The following is a 17267-nucleotide window of genomic DNA, read 5'->3' as shown; positions in this document are numbered from 1 at the left end:
AGCAGGCCAGACTTAGCATCAACCTTGCTCCCAAAAGGCCCCAACAGACAACTAATGGGAGGTGGTGTATAAACATCCCAGCTCCCTGGCCCCACAGAAGGGAGGCTCTTTTTGCAAGATTTTTCTCACAACATTAAGCAACAATCACTCACACTGACTTCTCTTGTCTCTGTCACTTCCCTACTCCCATACCAATCTTTCCTCACCTCCAGATGAACTAAACTTGGACCTGAGTCTTGCCTTGAGGTCCACTTCTGGGAGGAAATCCAAACTGACATTCTCTAAAGGCAGACTTCACTGAGGTATGACTGACATATAAAATCTGTACATATTTCACATATACTACTTGATGAGTTTGGGAGTAAGTACACACTGGTGAGAGACTTCCCTGGCGGCTCAGTGGGTAAAGAATCTGCCTGCCAATGCAGGAGATACAGAAGACATGGGTACAAGCCCTGAGTCTGGAAGATCCCCTGGATGAGGGCATAATAACCCAGTTGAGTATTCTTGCCTGGAGAATCCCATGGACAGAGGAGCTGGCAGGCTACACTCCATAGAGTCACAAAGAGCTGGACACAACTGAAGTGACTGAGGACACATACACTGGTGAAACACTATCAAGACCTCCATAGACCTCCATTACCTCCCAGAGTTGACTCTTATCACTTTTATTATTTTATTGTGGTGAGAACACTTAACATAAAATCTGCTCTATGAGAAAATTTTTAGTTTACGATACAGTATTGTTAGCTATAGGCACAGAACTTACTCATCTTGCATAATTGAGACTCTGTACCCTTTGATCAACATCTCCCCATTTCTCCCTCCCCCCAAACCCTGGAAAATACCATTTTACTCTTTGCTGCTATGAGTCTGACTACTTTATATTCTACAGATAAGTGAGATAATAGTATTTGTATTATTCAGATTTTTTAAAAAAGAAATTCTGACATCTGTGACAACATAGATGGACTTGGAGGACATTATACGAATGAAATAAGCCAGGCACAGAAAGACATTCTTACTGCACCATATCCCATCTGAAACCACTGGCCAAGAAGACAGGTAGCAAAGAAATGTGCACTGCCTTGCTTGTCATCGCCAACCCCTTTCAACCTAATACTGTAATCTCCTCATCACCAGAATGTTACATGTTACATTCTCTGAGAGCAGAGGCTTTGTTTTGTTCACTAATGTATTGCCAACAGCTAGAACACTGCCCACAAAGAGCAAGCACTCAATAAATATTTGCTGACTACCAGTGATGTTGTGAGATGTAAATATAGCTCTGAGTTTGAGAGAAGAAAGTCACCTTATCGTAACCAAGATTATATGTTCACATATTAACTTCTTTTAACTCTCATTTCCATTACAAAAATTTTTTTGGCAGAATTCAGATTTACAGGTCCAGTCACAATACATGTCACCAGAATAAATGTGCATTACAGATTTGAGCATTTGAGAGTATACAAGTATAAAGATTCTTATTGCCAAGGTTCATGTTTTGCAAGATTAAAACTTTAATAATTACTATGACTGGAAAAGGATAATATGAAATTTTAAATTTATGCCTAAAGCAATATATTTTAAAATGTCTTTTCCCCCCATTTTTCTTCTACAAAAGAAAATGCAATTTTCAATTGACTGTGTCTTCAAATTAAATGTGCCTTCTGGGTTTGTTTCTATTACAACTGATCACATGAACACAGTAGAATGTTCATGAGATTTTTTCGAAATCAAAGGATGTTGCAAGATTAGAAGAGGAAAATGTCTCAATTATGGAAGTTTAGACCAAAATAGGTTGAATAAATAGAGGATGTATCTTGTCTCATTCTGAACACCCATAAGACATGCTAGATTTCAATGCCAATTCATCATGCCAATTCATCATGGAAAGTGAGGTAAATGAGAATCAGGCAGGGCCGAGGAGAGATGGCCTCCCAAAGTGTGACATGTGGCCCAATGATCACAGTCCAAAGAGGCCTCTACCCAAATAGGCACTAATAACCAGGGGGGTTAATACACTTGGTAAAGTCTGGCACAGAGTGCCTTTCTGGCTAAGGAAAAGGGCAGTAAGCCTGGGTTTAAGCAGAAGAGAGGAAAGATCTACACATTGGGCAGAAGGAGATGTGCAAAGGTAGGGTGCAGGCAGGGTTTCAGTAACCCTAGTTAAGTGACCCAGATACATGGCAGAGCTCAGCCCTTAAGGGGGCTTCCCAGGTGGCTCAGTGGTAAAGAATCCGCGTGCAATGCAGGGGACAAGGGTTCAATCTCTGCGTTGGGAAGATCTCCTGGAGAAGGAAATGGCAACCCACTCCAGTATTCTTGCCTGAGAAATCCCATTGGCAGAGGAGCTTGGCGGGCTACAGTCCATGGGATTACAAAGAGACACGACTGAGCAACTAAACAACAACAACAACAACATCAGGCTCTAAGAGGAACTGGAACACAAACCAGTAATGAGGAGGGTGCATCCATGTTCAAGACTGGGACACAAATTAGTGGATACCCTGAAATTTGGTCACAAGAAGGTTTGAAATAAGAAACAAAGATTAATTTCAAAGACCCTCTGATGAGGATGAAGATAAGGTTTGAGATTCTTCTTTCCAGTAACTAAGAGGACCAAGGCCAAAAGCCATCAGGGTATCCAGCTGAACAGAGCCTAGAGGGAATCAGCTACATTCACCCTGACAAATCCTAAAATGCCCCATATATCTCTAAAATGAGTATTCAGAAAAGGGTTGGATTTGAGGGTGGGGGATGAGTCTAATGGTTATTATCTTGATCTGGCTTGTTAAATTCCTTGATGATAAAGAACCTTCAGAACACACAGAGTTTCAGAACTGTGTTCCACAACACAGAAGCATTTGTTATTCATATCTACTCACAGATCTGAACCTGATGAATATGACACCTTCCAAATTGCTATGTTTGCCTGAGCTGACTACAAATCAAAGACCCATGCTGCACATGTAAAACCTGCATTAATATGAATGTTCATTAGCTTGGATCTTATTTCCAGGATCACATCAACCATGACTAAAGATTGTTCAAGGGCTATTCCTCTATTTCATATGATCCCGTGATCAAGGTTCATGGCCAGTTCCAGGCAAAAATGTGAAGGAGGTAGATATTATGTAACTGGGAGGTCACATAATTGAATATTCAGGAAAATGAAGGGGAAGAAATTGCCAGTGATGCCAGACTCATAACAATAAAAGGAGTCATCCCACCTTTCCACAATCCACACCCCAACCCAGAAAGTTTCAGCTAGAATTTTTCAAGTTCAAATGTATTGCTGACTTGCTTATTTTCCTTTAAGTGAAAATAAAGGATATATCTAAAGATTTAGGGATATATCTAAAGCACATTTTTAAATAGTAGTGATAAAACTGGTCTTTTTTTACATTTTCTTAATGTGTATACCCTTTATTTTCTAAATGCCAATAACTAAGGCATGATTATTTCCATCTAACTCAGCTTAGTATTGCTCCTATGTAAACACTACAGAAAAATGGTAATGCTAACCACTTAGGTTTATTCACATTAAGACCAGGACCCCAGCACAAATTAAATTCTCATTAAAATTTTAACTATGGAGCTTCCCTCGTGGTTCAGTGGTTAGGAATCCACCTGTCAATGCAGGGGACACAGGTTCAATCCCTGGTCTGGGAAGATCCCACATACCACAGAGCAACTAAGCCCCTAAGCCCATGCGCCTCAACAACTGAGCCCACACTCTAGAGCCCACAAACCACAACTGTGCATCTAGAACCTCTGCTGCTGCTAAGTCACTTCAGTCGTGTCCGACTTTGTGCGACCCCATGGACTGCAGCTTACCAGGCTCTCCCGTCCCTGGGATTCACCAGGCAGGAACACTGGAGTAGGTTGCCATTTCCTTCTCCAATGCATGAAAGTGAAAAGTGAAAGTGAAGTCACTCAGTCGTATCCAACTCTTAGCGACCCCATGGACTGCAGCCTACCAGGCTCCTGCATCCATGGGATTTTCCAGGCAAGAGTGCTGGAGTGGGGTGCCATTGCCTTCTCCGTCTAGAACCTCTGCTCCCCAACAAAAGAAGCCACTGCAATGAAAAGCCTATGAACCACAACTAGAGAGTAGCCCCCACTCGCCACAACTAAAGAAAGCCAGCACAGCCAATAAATAAATAATTCAAACTATGAACATAAGAGCAATTTAAATATTGAACAAGGTGGGTCTCAAACCGTGTATTCCATCTTCAGCTCAGTCCACTAATGTGGCTAATGATCTCGACCCAGGACCACAGGGAATGCATGTGGACTAGTTTGGGCTGCAGGGGAAGCACAGTAGACACTGCAGTGATCAGTGGTCCAGAGGGTTGAGACTGCTCAGGCAGTGTTATCAAGTACCCAGAAACAGTACACCCATGAGAAATGCTATGACAGGCATTTCCAACTGTCCCCCTTCTCTCTCACAATAAGAGAAACTGATTTTAAGCTAGACTCCTAGTCACCCCAGTTTAAAACATTTTCCATGCTACTCTGTAACTGGTGTGGCTCCATGCACCTATGTTCCAGTCAACTGAAGGTGCTGTTGTTCAGTCATTCAGTCATGTCTGATTCTTTGAGACCCCAAGGACTGCAGCACGCCAGGCTTCACCAGGCTTCACCATCTCCAGGAGTTTGCTCAAACTCATGTCCACTGAGTCAGGGGTGCCATCCAACCATCTCATCCTCTGTTGCCCTCTTCTTCTCCTGCCCTCAATCTTTCCAAGCATCAGGGTCTTTTCCAATGAGTTGGTTCTTTGCATCAGGTGGCCAAAGTATTGGAGCTTCAGTTTCAGCATCAGTCTTTGCAAAGAACATTCAGGGTTGATTTCCTTTAGGATTGACTGGTTTGATCTTCTGATGAGGAAGTAAAATCTACATCCTTTGGGTAATTTCATTAATGGCAAGAATATGGCCCTCTACTCTCATTTTATACCCTTCTTGCTGGCTGGAATTCAGATGCTAGAAGACTCATCTTGGATCATGTGGATGAGGGCAACATTCTAAGAACGGCAGAGTAAAAGGATGGAGAGTGCCTAGGCTCCTGATGACTTCTCAGTAGAGTAGTACCATAACTGGTGAGATTTTACTTTAAGAAATAAATTAACCTCTATCTTGCTTAAGGTATCATTCATTTTCATCTCTGTTACAGCTGAGATTTTATGCTATTACAGGTACATGGCAAATAATTTCTTACTAATAAAATCTTAAGGATGGAAGATTGCAAGTTACTTATTTTGTTTTAAATTAGGGCAGTTGTCCTACTATAACACTACTCACACTAACTTCTATTCCAAAATGTTTATAGAGCAGGAAAAAAGGAGTATAATTGTATACAGCATGTCACAAATTTCAAGAAGTTCACAGTGTACCCACAGGATGTGTCCAACGTGTGAATGCCATATGTTATATGTACTATGGGTTAAAAACTGCTAGACTGGAACAGAAACCTAAGAAAATCATGGCTGCAGGTTTAATACCCATGTGGATTATTTGCCTTTATACTCAGATTGTACCCTTCATCTCAATGACAGAATCAACTAATTCATATTATAAGGCAAAACCAGCAAGAAAGCTGGACGCAAAATAATCTCCACTCATAGAAGAATCACATAGGGCACAAGCCCTACTAGTGGGAGGGCAGCTTAATGACAGCCAAAGGGCACAACAGAGGTATAATGAGCTAAACAATAAAAAGCATGTTTTTTAGAGAATGAGCTTATGGTTGCAGGGGGGAAGGATGGGGGAAAGGCATAGTTAGGGAGTTTGTGATGGACATGTACACACTGCTATACTTAAAATGGATTATCAGCAAGGACCTACTGCATAGCACAATGTTATGCAGCAGCCTGGATGGGAGGGGAGTTTAGGGGAGAATGGATACATGCATATTACATGGCTGGGTCCCTTCAATGTTCATCTGAAAATATCACAACATTGTTTGTTTATCAGCTATACCCTAATACAAAAAACAAAGTTTAATAATGAAATAAAAGGTGTATCTTATTTATAAAAATGTCAAGAAATAAAAATAAGTATATAATAGCTTATATTTGCCAGAACACAAATAAACAAGCATTCTCCTACACTATTGGTAGAATGTATGTTTGTTCCAAAGGAAAAAAAAATCAAACAAGTGTACAAAGATGTAATGTGCTAGGTTATTCCTCATAGTGCAATTTATAATTGTGAAAACTTCAGAGGCGGTCCTAAGATGGCAGAGGAATAGGACGGGGAGACCACTTTCTCCCCCACAAATTCATTGAAGGGACATTTGAATGCTGAGTGAATTATACAAAACAACTTCTGAATGCTGGCAGAGGACATCAGGCACCCAGAAAGGCAGCCCATTGTCTTCTAACAGAGGTAGGACAAAATATAAAAGATAAAAAGAGAGACAAAAGAGGTAGGGATGGAGATCCATTCCAGGAAGGGAGTCTTAAAAGAGGAGGTTTCCAAACATCAGGAAACACTATCACTGGCGGGTCTGTGGGGTGTTTGGAATCTCAGAGGGCAACATAACTGGCAGGAAAAATAAATAAATGAAACACACAGATTACATGCCTAACAGCAACTCGCAGCACTCGAATCTACCACCAGCAAGCAGGGACTGAACAGGGAGATGCGGGCTGCATTGCTTAGGGTAAGGACTGGGCCTGAATGCCCTGAGAGCAATCTGAGGAAACTAACGTAAGATAGCAACCCAAACTGTGGGATAGCCAGAGAGAGAGAGAGAGGAAAAATAGAGAGAGAGAGAGAGAGAGAGAGAGAACTACCCTGTGAAAAGCCCTAACCTACGGCACTGCCAGGCCCGCTCACAGAACAAAGGACTGAGCGAATACCAGAGGAGAGATAGCCGGCTGCAGACTGGCCCATCCCCCACTGGAGACAGAGAGGCAGGCAGGGGGGCTGCGGGGGTGGGGTGGGGGTAGGCAGCCAGAGCCGGAAAGGGGCAATCTCAGCCCCAGAGAGGCATCCTCTACCAAACTGCAAGCAGGCTCCCAGTTGCTAACCAAGACTTCTTGGGATTCTGGACAGTTGACAGCCACTGGGAGGGTCGCAGCCAGAGATCAGCTCCCCAGAAGAGACACACGGCACACCTGAGATGGGTGCACCCGCTGCCACCCAGGAAACCGAGCGGCTGGGACCGGGGAGGTGATAAGATGCACTCCCCACCTGGGGAGACTGCGCTCACCAAGCACCTGGTCACCTGAGCTGCTCGGACCTGGGACGGGCACAAAACGCAGGCCCAACCAAATCTGTGCCTTTGTGGAGTACCCGAGAACCTGAACCTGAGCAGCTTAGACCTGGGAAGTGCATGCAACCCACGGCCCACCTCAGACAGTTCCCGGCAGAGCAACCTAGAGCCTGAGAAGTGCGAACTGGAAAAGCACAAGTGCTGTGAGCGGGGGCAAACCCAGTGTGGCCGAGACACTGCAAGCACTCCCCACACAGGCCAGTGATATTTGTTTGCAGTGTTCCTCTCTCCCCACAGCACGACTGAACAAGTGAGCCTAAAAAAGTGACCACCTTCACCCCCTTGTGTCGGGACGGAAATTAGACACTGAAGAGACCAGCAAACAGAAGAAGCCAAAATAAACACAGGAAACTGCTTTGGAAGTGACAGGTGCAACAGATTAAAACCCTGTAGTTAGCACTGACTACATTGGAAGGGGCCTATAGATCTTGACAAGTATAAGCCGGATCAAGGAACTATCTGAAAATTAACTGACCCCACACTGCCCACAACAGCTCCAGAGAAATTCCTAGATATATTTTTAATATTATGATTTTTTAATTGTTTTAAATTTTTTTTATTTTTAAGTCCTTCAATTTTCATTTTTATAACCTACTACTACCTTGCAAAAAAAAAAGACCCTATTTTTAAAGCAAATTTCATATATATATTTTATAATTTTTGTGACTTTTGTTTTTTTAATATTGTAGTTTTGAGAGTCTAATCTCTACACTATATTTTTAATCTTTGCTTTTTGGTATTTGTTATCAATTTTGTACCTTTAAGAACCCAATCTTCAATACCCATTTTTACTTGGGAGTGTGATTACTGGCTTGATTGCTCTCTCCCTCTTTTGACTCTCCTTTTTCTCCACCAGGTCTCCTCTATCTCCTCCCTGCCCCTTCTCTTCTCTACCTAACTCTGTGAATTTCTTTGTGTGTTCCGGGCTGTGGAGAACACTTAGGGAACTGATTACTGGATGGATCTGTCTCCTTCCTTTTGATTCCCCCTTTTCTCCTCCTTGCCACCTCTGTCTCCTTCCTCCCTCTTCTCTTCTCTGTGTAACTCAGTGAACCTCTCTGAGTGCTGCAGACTGTGGAGAGCACATAGGGAATTGACTACTGGCTAGCTTGCTATCACCCCTTTTGATTCCCCCTTTTCTCCTCCTGATCACCTCTATCTCCCTCCTGCCTCTTCTCTTCTCCATGTAACTCTGTGAACCTCTCTGGGTGTCCCTCACTGTGGAGAAGCTTTTTGTCATTAACCTAGATGTTTTATCATTGGTGCTGTATAGATGGAGAAGTCTTGAGGCTACTATAAGAATAAGAATGAAAAGCAGAGGCAAGAGGCTTAAGTCAAAAACCTGAGAACACAGGAGAACTCCTGACTCCAGGGAACATTCATCGATAAAAGCTCATCCAAAAGCCTCCATACCTACACTGAAACCAAGCACCACCCAAGAGCCAACAAGTTCCAAGTAAGACATACCACGCAAATTCTCCAGCGATGCAGGAACATAGCCCTGAGCTTCAATATACAGGCTGCCCAAAGTCACACCAAACCCACTGACATCTCAAAACTCACTACTGGACACTTCATTGTACTCCAGAGAGAAGAAATCCAGCTTCACCCACCAGAACACTGACACAAGCTTCCCTAACCAGGAAACCTTGACAAGCCACCCATCCAACACCACCCAGAGCAAGGAACTTCCACATAAAGAGGAACCACAAACTGCCAGAATACAGAAAGCCCACCTCAAACACATCAAAATAAACAAGATAAAAAGGCAGAGAAATACTCAGCAGGTAAAGAAACATGATAAATGCCCACCAAACCAAACAAAAGAGGAGGAGATATCCCTATCTCTACCTGAAAAAGAATTCAGAATAATGATAGGAAAAATGATCCAAAATCTTGAAAACAAAATGGAGTTACAGATAAATAGCCTGGAGACAAGGATTGAGAAGATGTAAGAAATGTCTAACAAGGACCTTGAAGAAATAAAAAAAGAGTCAATCAATAATGAAAAAGGCAATAAATGAGATCAAAAACACTCTGGAGGGAACCAACAGTAGAATAACAGAGGCAGAAGATAGGATAAGTGAGGTAGAAGGTAAAATGGTAGAAATAAATGAAACAGAGAGGAAAAAAGAAAAAAGAATTAAAAGAAATGAGGATAACTTCAGAAAACTCTGGGACAATATTAAACACCCCAATATTTGAATCATAATGGTCTCAGAAGAAGAAGACAAAAAGAAAGACCATGAGAAATACTTGAGGAGATAATAGTTGAAAACTTCCCTAAAATGGGGAAGGAAATAGTCACCCAAGTCCAAGAAACCCACGAGTCCCAAACAGAATAAACCCAAGGCGAAACACCTCAAGACACATATTAATCAAATTAACAAAGATCAAACACAAAGAACAAATACTAAAAGCAGCAAGAGAAAAACAACAAATAACAGACAAGGGGATTACCGTAAGGATAACCGCTGATCTTTCCACAGAAATTCTTCAAGCAGGAGGGGAAATAGCAGGACATATTTAGAGTGATAAAAAAGAAAAACCTACAACCCAGATTACTGTACCCAGCAAGGATCACATGTCAAATATAAAGGAGAAATAAAAAGCTTCAAAGACAAGCAAAAGCTGAGAGAATTCAGCACCACCAAACCAGCTCTCCAACAAATGCTAAAGGATCTTCTCTAGACAGGAAACAGAAAAGGTGTATAAACTCGAACCCAAAACAACAAAGTAAATGGCAACGGGATCATACTTATAAATAATTACCTTAAATGTAAATGGGTTGAATGTCCCAACCAAAAGACAAAGACTGGCTGAATGGATACAAAAACAAGACCCCAATATATGCTGTCTACAAGAGACCCACCTCAGAAGAACGGACACATACAGACTGAAAGTGAAGGGCTGGAAAAAGATATTCCATGCAAATAGAGACCAAAAGAAAGCAGAAGTCGCAATACTCATATCAGATAAAATAGACTTTAAAACAAAGGCTGTGAAAACAGACAAAGAAGGACACTACATAAGGATCAAAGGATCAATCCAAGAAGAAGATATAACAATTATAAATATATATGCACCCAACATAGGAGCACTGCAATATGTAAGGTCAATGATAACAAGTATGAAAGGGGAAATTAAAAACAACACAATAACAGTGGGAGGTTTTAATACCCCACTCACACCTATGGATGGATAGATCAACTAAACAAAAAGTTAACAAGGAAAAAAAACTTTAAATGACACAATGGACCAGTTAAACTTAATTGATATCTATAGGACATTTCACCCCAAAAACAATGAATTTCACCTTTTTCTCAAGTGCACACAGAACCGTCTCCAGGATAGATCACATACTGGGCCATAAAACTAGCCTTGGTAAATTCAAATAAACTGAAATCATTCCATTTTCTTTTCTGACCACAATGCAGTAAGATTAGATCTCAATTACAGGAAAAAAAACCATTAAAAATTCCAACATATGGAGGCCAAACAACACGCTTCTGAATAACCAACAAATCATAGAAGAAATCAAAATATGCATAGAAATGAATGAAAATGAAAACACGACAACCAAAAACCTACAGGACACTGTAAAAGCAGTACTAAGGGTGAGGTTCATAGCAATACAGGCTTACCTCAAGAAACAAGAAAAAAGTCAAATAAATAACCTAACTCAACTAAAGCAACTAGAAAAGGAAGAAATGGAGAACCCAAGAGTTAGTAGAAGGAAAGAAATCTTTAAAATTAGGGCAGAAATAAATGAAAAAGAAACAAAGGAGACCATAGCAAAAATCAACAAAGCTAAAAGCTGGTTCTTTGAGAAGATAAATAAAATAGACAAACCATTAGCCAGACTGATCAAGAAACAAAGGGAGAAGAATCAAATCAACAAAATTAGAAATGGAAATGGAGAAATCACAACAGACAACACAGAGATACAAAGGATCATATGAGACTACTATCAGCAACTATATGCCAATAAAATGGACAACTTGGAAGAAATGAACAAATTCTTAGAAAAGTATAACTTTCCAAAACTGAACCAGGAAGAAATAGAAGATCTTAACAGACCCATCACAAGCACAGAAATTGAAACTGTAATCAAAAATCTTCCAACAAACAAAAGCCCAGGACCAGACGGCTTCACAGCTGAATTCTACCAAAATTTTAGAGAAGAGCTAAAACCTATCTTACTCAAACTCTTCAAGAAAATTGCAGAAGAAGGCAAACTTCCAAACTCATTCCATGAAGCCACCATCACCCTAATCCCAAAACCAGACAAAGATGCCACAAAAATAGAAAACTACAGGCCAATATCACTGATGAACATAGATGCAAAAATCCTTAACAAAATTCTAGCAAACAGGATCCAACAACATATTAAAAAGATCATACATCCTGACCAAGTGGGCTTTATCCCAGGAATGCAAGGATTCTTTTTTTTTCCATTTATTTTTATTAGTTGGAGGTTAATTACTTTACAATATTGTAGTGGTTTTTGTCATACATTGACATGAATCAGCCATGGATTTACATGTATTCCCCATCCTGATCCCCCCTCCCACCTCCCTCTCCACCTGATTCCTCTGGGTCTTCCCAGTGCACCAGGCCTGAGCACTTGTCTCATGCATCCAGCCTGGGCTGGTGATCTGTTTCACCCTAGATAATATACACGGTTTGATGCTATTCTCTCAAATCATCCCACCCTCACCTTCTCCCACAGAGCCTAAAAGAAAGGATGAGAAGAAAGGAGGGAGGAAGCAAGTAGAGGAAGAGTGAACACAGACTCTGGTAAAGAACAGATCTGAATCCGAAACCAGACTCCACCTCATAGCTCTTAGATAATGAACAAACTAAGAACTTCTTTAAACCTAAGTTCTCTCATCTATAAAAATAAGACTAAGAATTACCTTAAAAGGTAATTATGAAGGTTTAATATGGTCATATATGAGTTTTTCCAAACTTCTGAAGGACACTAATCATTTCAAATGCTCAAATACAGTATTTCCTTGGGAAATTCAGAATGCATATTTGGATATTAAAGATTCTACCAAGTCTCCCTTAAATAAACCAGTGTAACTTCATTTAATCTAGCCTTTCCTGAATTCATCTGACCATGAAAATATATTTTACAGAATACCTATGAACCTACTTAATGGACACACTCTGGTACCCAGAATTCAGTGACTGCTTAGGTAGTTTTTGTCCTTTTTTCCATCTATAAAGGACTAAGACTGGATTCTTATGATGCCAGAAATAGTGAACTAGATTGGCTAGAAGACAGCTTGTAATTAAGAACCTAAAAGAATAATGAACTTAAAGAGGAGAAGTCGGACTGGAAGTAACACTGACAAAAGCTACAAGTTATTTCCCAACACAGCAATGATGCATTTCATAGCTTAAAGGAAAAAAGAATGATGTCATCCCATATTAACATAAAATCACAATTTCTGATACTAAATGTAATGTGTAATCAACAAATGAAGCTTACATGTGAATAATATGTTGATTAATCCTATTATATGCCAAGATCCTTACAGATAAAAGCAAGCTAATTTCAATGTATGGTTTCATAATGCATTAGCATTGTCTAGGGGCCTGTCCAATAGGAGATAGCAAGGTCCATCTTCAATATAATTAATTTGTTTACTTATAAGTTGAATAATCAGATCCTACAGATATTCTTTAGGGGTCAGCATGAAAACTTCCCAGAAGAAATTAAGAAATAACACACGATAAAACCAACACTGATATGGGCAACACCATGAAAATTCAAAAGCATTTTATATTTACACCATCATTATCTTTAACTTAGTACAACTAATATAATGAATGAATAACTGGAGAAGGTAAAAGGTGCTTTGCTTATGATTCATAAATGGTAGAGGGAAATAAATACTCTCTCAAAATATCTTATAACCCTGTCCCTTCCTCATCTTCAATACATTGTTGACATTACAAAACAGTTACCATATGCTAACTGGTATTGAGCAAGTGGTGGATAAAGGGAAAATCTTCTAGGAATTTGTAAAGACAGTAGCTACCAGCAGACTTGCAGCCCAGATTTTACATCTGCAGTTCTGAGCCTTGGATGCTCACTGAAAATACTGGAGTGGGTAGCTTTTCCCTTCTCCAGCAGATCTTCCCAACCCATTGCAGGTGGATTTTTTTTACCAACTGAGCTATCAGGGAAGCCCACTGAAATCACTGAGTAGTTTAAAAAGTGATGCCTGGATTCTACTTCTGCAGATTCTGGTTTAAACAGTCTATATAGTTCAGCTTGGACACAAGGATTTTTTTAAATTCCATCAGACAATTTTACACATAGCCAAGCTAGAGAACCACTGTTTGGAAGAAGGTACATCGTTCCTAGGGCTTCCCAGGTATCTCAGCGGTAAAGAATCTGCCTGCCAATGCAGGAGACCCGGGTTCAGTCCCTGGGTTGGGAAGATCCCCTGCAGAAGGGAGTGGCAACCCACTCCAGTATTCTTGCCCAGGCAACTCCCTGGACAGAGGAGACTGGCGGGCTACAGTTCATGGGATCACAAGAGTCTGACACGAATGAGCAACTAAACAATAACAACATTCCTAGCTTGCAAAGAAGTCCCATACCTTTTTCAAGAACAATGACCACTACACAGACAAAACTAAGAAAGCCCCAAGAAAATGAGATACTTCTTATTCTTAATTAAGAAGAAGAAACAAGAGACTATAGAAACAGACCTCGAAGACTTTGAATGTAGAAATGAATTCTGACACAGACCTGAAACAACTATGCTTACTAAGTTTAATGAAATACAACACAAGCCTGAAACTAACTTTACTGGAAACCACAAAAGGTTTCCAAGGAGATTTGAAAATGCAGCCAAAGAACTTATAGAAATAACAACTAAAATCTAAAATTTAAAACTCAATGGATTAGTTTAACAGCAGATTACACATATAGCAAAAGAGAAAGCTGATAAAAAGAAATACAGTTCAGAAGAAAGAATCCAAAATTCAGCACAAAAATACAGAAACAGAGACAATTAGGCACAGCATTTAAGAGACTCTATGTGGAGTGTGCCTGCTGGCTCAGATGGTAAAGAGTCTGCCTGCAATGCAGGAGACCCAGGTTTGATTCCTGGGACAGGAAGATCTCCTGGAGAAGGAAATGGCAACCCACTCCAGTATTCTTGCCCAGAAAATCCCATGGGCAGAGGAGTCTGGTGGGCTACAGTCCATGGGGTGGCAAAGAATCAAACACGACTGAGTGACTAACACTTTCACTTCACTTTCATGTGGAGTGTAGAGTGAAAAGGTTTCAGATATATCAAACCTCTGAATATCTAAAACAGAATAACATGTATCACCAGTATTAATATTTACATGATCTATAACATCATGCCTTAACTCAAACCTCCATTTCTATACAATTAAGTTTAAAAGAGCACACGTCCATAAAATTCAGAGGTTTGAACAAACTGTCATTTTTTGAGAGGATAGTGTGATTTTCGAAGACTAACATTTTATGAGACTTCATCTTTGGTTTATTCTTACCATCTCTGCAATTCCACAGGAGGTGTTTACACATATATCTTTTGACCTTGATTTTATCAAGTGCTAATTTTAATGTTCATATATCAGTTGCCATGTGTAAAGCAGTGACAAGCTTTAATTTTCTGTATTTCATAGCTGAGTAGCCTCCATTCTTTCCTTAGAAATATACAAAATATTTTGAGTCTATGAGATTTATAAGTGCATCTAAATTTTGCCAAGTTTCAAATAATGGCAGCGTAACTATAAGTACACTCTCTTTTAGCTCATCATTTACAATTAACTGTTTTCTCTAAATCAGTGATTTTTTGAGCTGCAGATTAAGACCTATTAGTGAACTCTAAAACTGATTTAGCATATCAAAAGCAGCATTTTAAAAGAATTAAACCAGAACAGAAAAACAGAAAATATCAGAGTACACTTAAGAGTAAGAATTGTTTCTTAAAATTTATTTTCATGTGTATAAGTTATTTACATATATAATGTATATTTATTTCATATATACCATCTCTATATATACATACATGAACATATATGTTTGAGTGTACGAAGTTAAAATATAAAATTATTTTTTAACTGTGGGTTGTGGTCAAAAAGTTTCAAAGTCAGCAGTGTAAATAATCTCACAGGTATGCCACACAGCAAAATATACGTATAATTCCTACAAAATATTTCAAAGAACCTTGAGAGAGCAAGTGTATTAATCTCAGCTCTGTTGTAAAACAGGCATCTCAAAAATCTTAAGACTGCAACAACGAACATGTATTTTTTGCTTATATCATATGTTGTCACCCACAGGTGTGCTGCTACAATTCCATGTGTGATTTCAACTCTGGGGTCCAGACTGCAGGAGACACTCCTACTTAAGACATATGCACTTTAATGGCAGAGAGAACAAGCAAGAGCAATGGATGTGTTTGATACTCAGATGTGGCACACATCACGTCCACTCACAGTCCACTAGCTAGATTATATCACATGTCTGAGCCCAGAGTTAATGTAGTAGTATTATAAAGTCTGCCTTCAAAGTGACACAGCAACTCAAATGGCAACAAACAAAGACAAACATCTCATCACTAAGGGAGCTAGTATTTGGGAACAATCATACAATCTATCAGAGCAATTCTCTTCTCTCCTTCCCCTAATCCCTTTGTAAAAAGAGAGTATTTCTTGTCCCCAGGGCAGGAAAGAGGCCAAGGTCACACCTTATGTGAGTTGTGGCAAGGTTAGTTTCCTCTGGATTCTGGTCAGGTATGTCTCACTTAATTGGGGCTATTATCCTACAAATGGACTAGGATTATTCTAGTATAACTAGAATAGGATAAATCCTCCATGTACAGGAAAAAATCACCAAGACAACATATAATGAAGACAACAACGATTACCTAGAAATCAAGAAAATTTCATAAATGAAAAAACTGTTACCCAAAAAGGGGTTAAGACTGATCTTCTTCCAAAGGGCACCAATGCATTTATATAAATGAAGGGCAGATAACACTAATAACACTATGAGAAACTGAATGTTTCTATGGTATGTTAAAAGTACTCATTATCTGTTCTGTTCTCTTGTGGAAGTTTACATAAGTAAATGTTATTATCATTTTCTTAAGATCAAACTACTTAAGATTATGCATTCCAGTGTTTCTTCCTTAACTCAAAAATAGTTTAGAATTCCAGTCACGAATTGAAGAAACAGCCAATAATAAATCTCATGAATGCTTATGACTCTCCGGGAACTGAACCTTTAAAAGAGTGACAAATCAGGTATTCATAAGTGAACATTATTTTAAAATTTCCAACTAGTATGAATCATTTCAAGCCAAATTATAGTAGAAATGCCCTAACCATATTAAATCTGAAACTATGCACTTAAATGGCCAATAATTTATTATTTGAGAGAACATGAACAAGACCCCAATCAATTTACATGAGAAAGTCCAAGCAAACACAAAACTGCTGCCAAGTTCCAACTGTCCCATCCTGATAATTTTGTTAAAAAAAATATTCAGTGGAAAATAAAATAGTTGTTTATGTAACTTCAGTTCAGTTCGGTCGCTCAGTCATGTCCGACTCTTTGCCACCCCATGGACTGCAGCACGCCAGGCTTCCCTGTCCCTCACCAACTCCCGGAGCCTACTCAAACTCATTTCCATCGTGTCAGTGAGCCATCCACTCATCTCATCCTCTGTAGTCCCCTTCTCCTCCCACCTTCAATCTTTCCCAGTATCAGGGTCTTTTCAAATGAGTTGGTTCTTTGCATCAAGTGACCAATGTATTGGAGTTTCAGCTTCAGCATCACTCCTTCCAATCAATATTCAGTACTGATTTCCTTTAGGATGGACTGGTTGGATCTCCTTGCAGTCCAAGGGACTCTCAAGAGTCTTATCCAACACCACAGTTCAAAAGCATCAATTCTTTGGCACTCAGCTTTCTTTAT

Source organism: Dama dama, chromosome X, assembly GCF_033118175.1.
Source record: "Dama dama isolate Ldn47 chromosome X, ASM3311817v1, whole genome shotgun sequence".
Classification (NCBI taxonomy): Eukaryota; Metazoa; Chordata; class Mammalia; order Artiodactyla; family Cervidae; genus Dama; species Dama dama.
Note: the sequence above shows the minus strand (reverse complement) of the source record.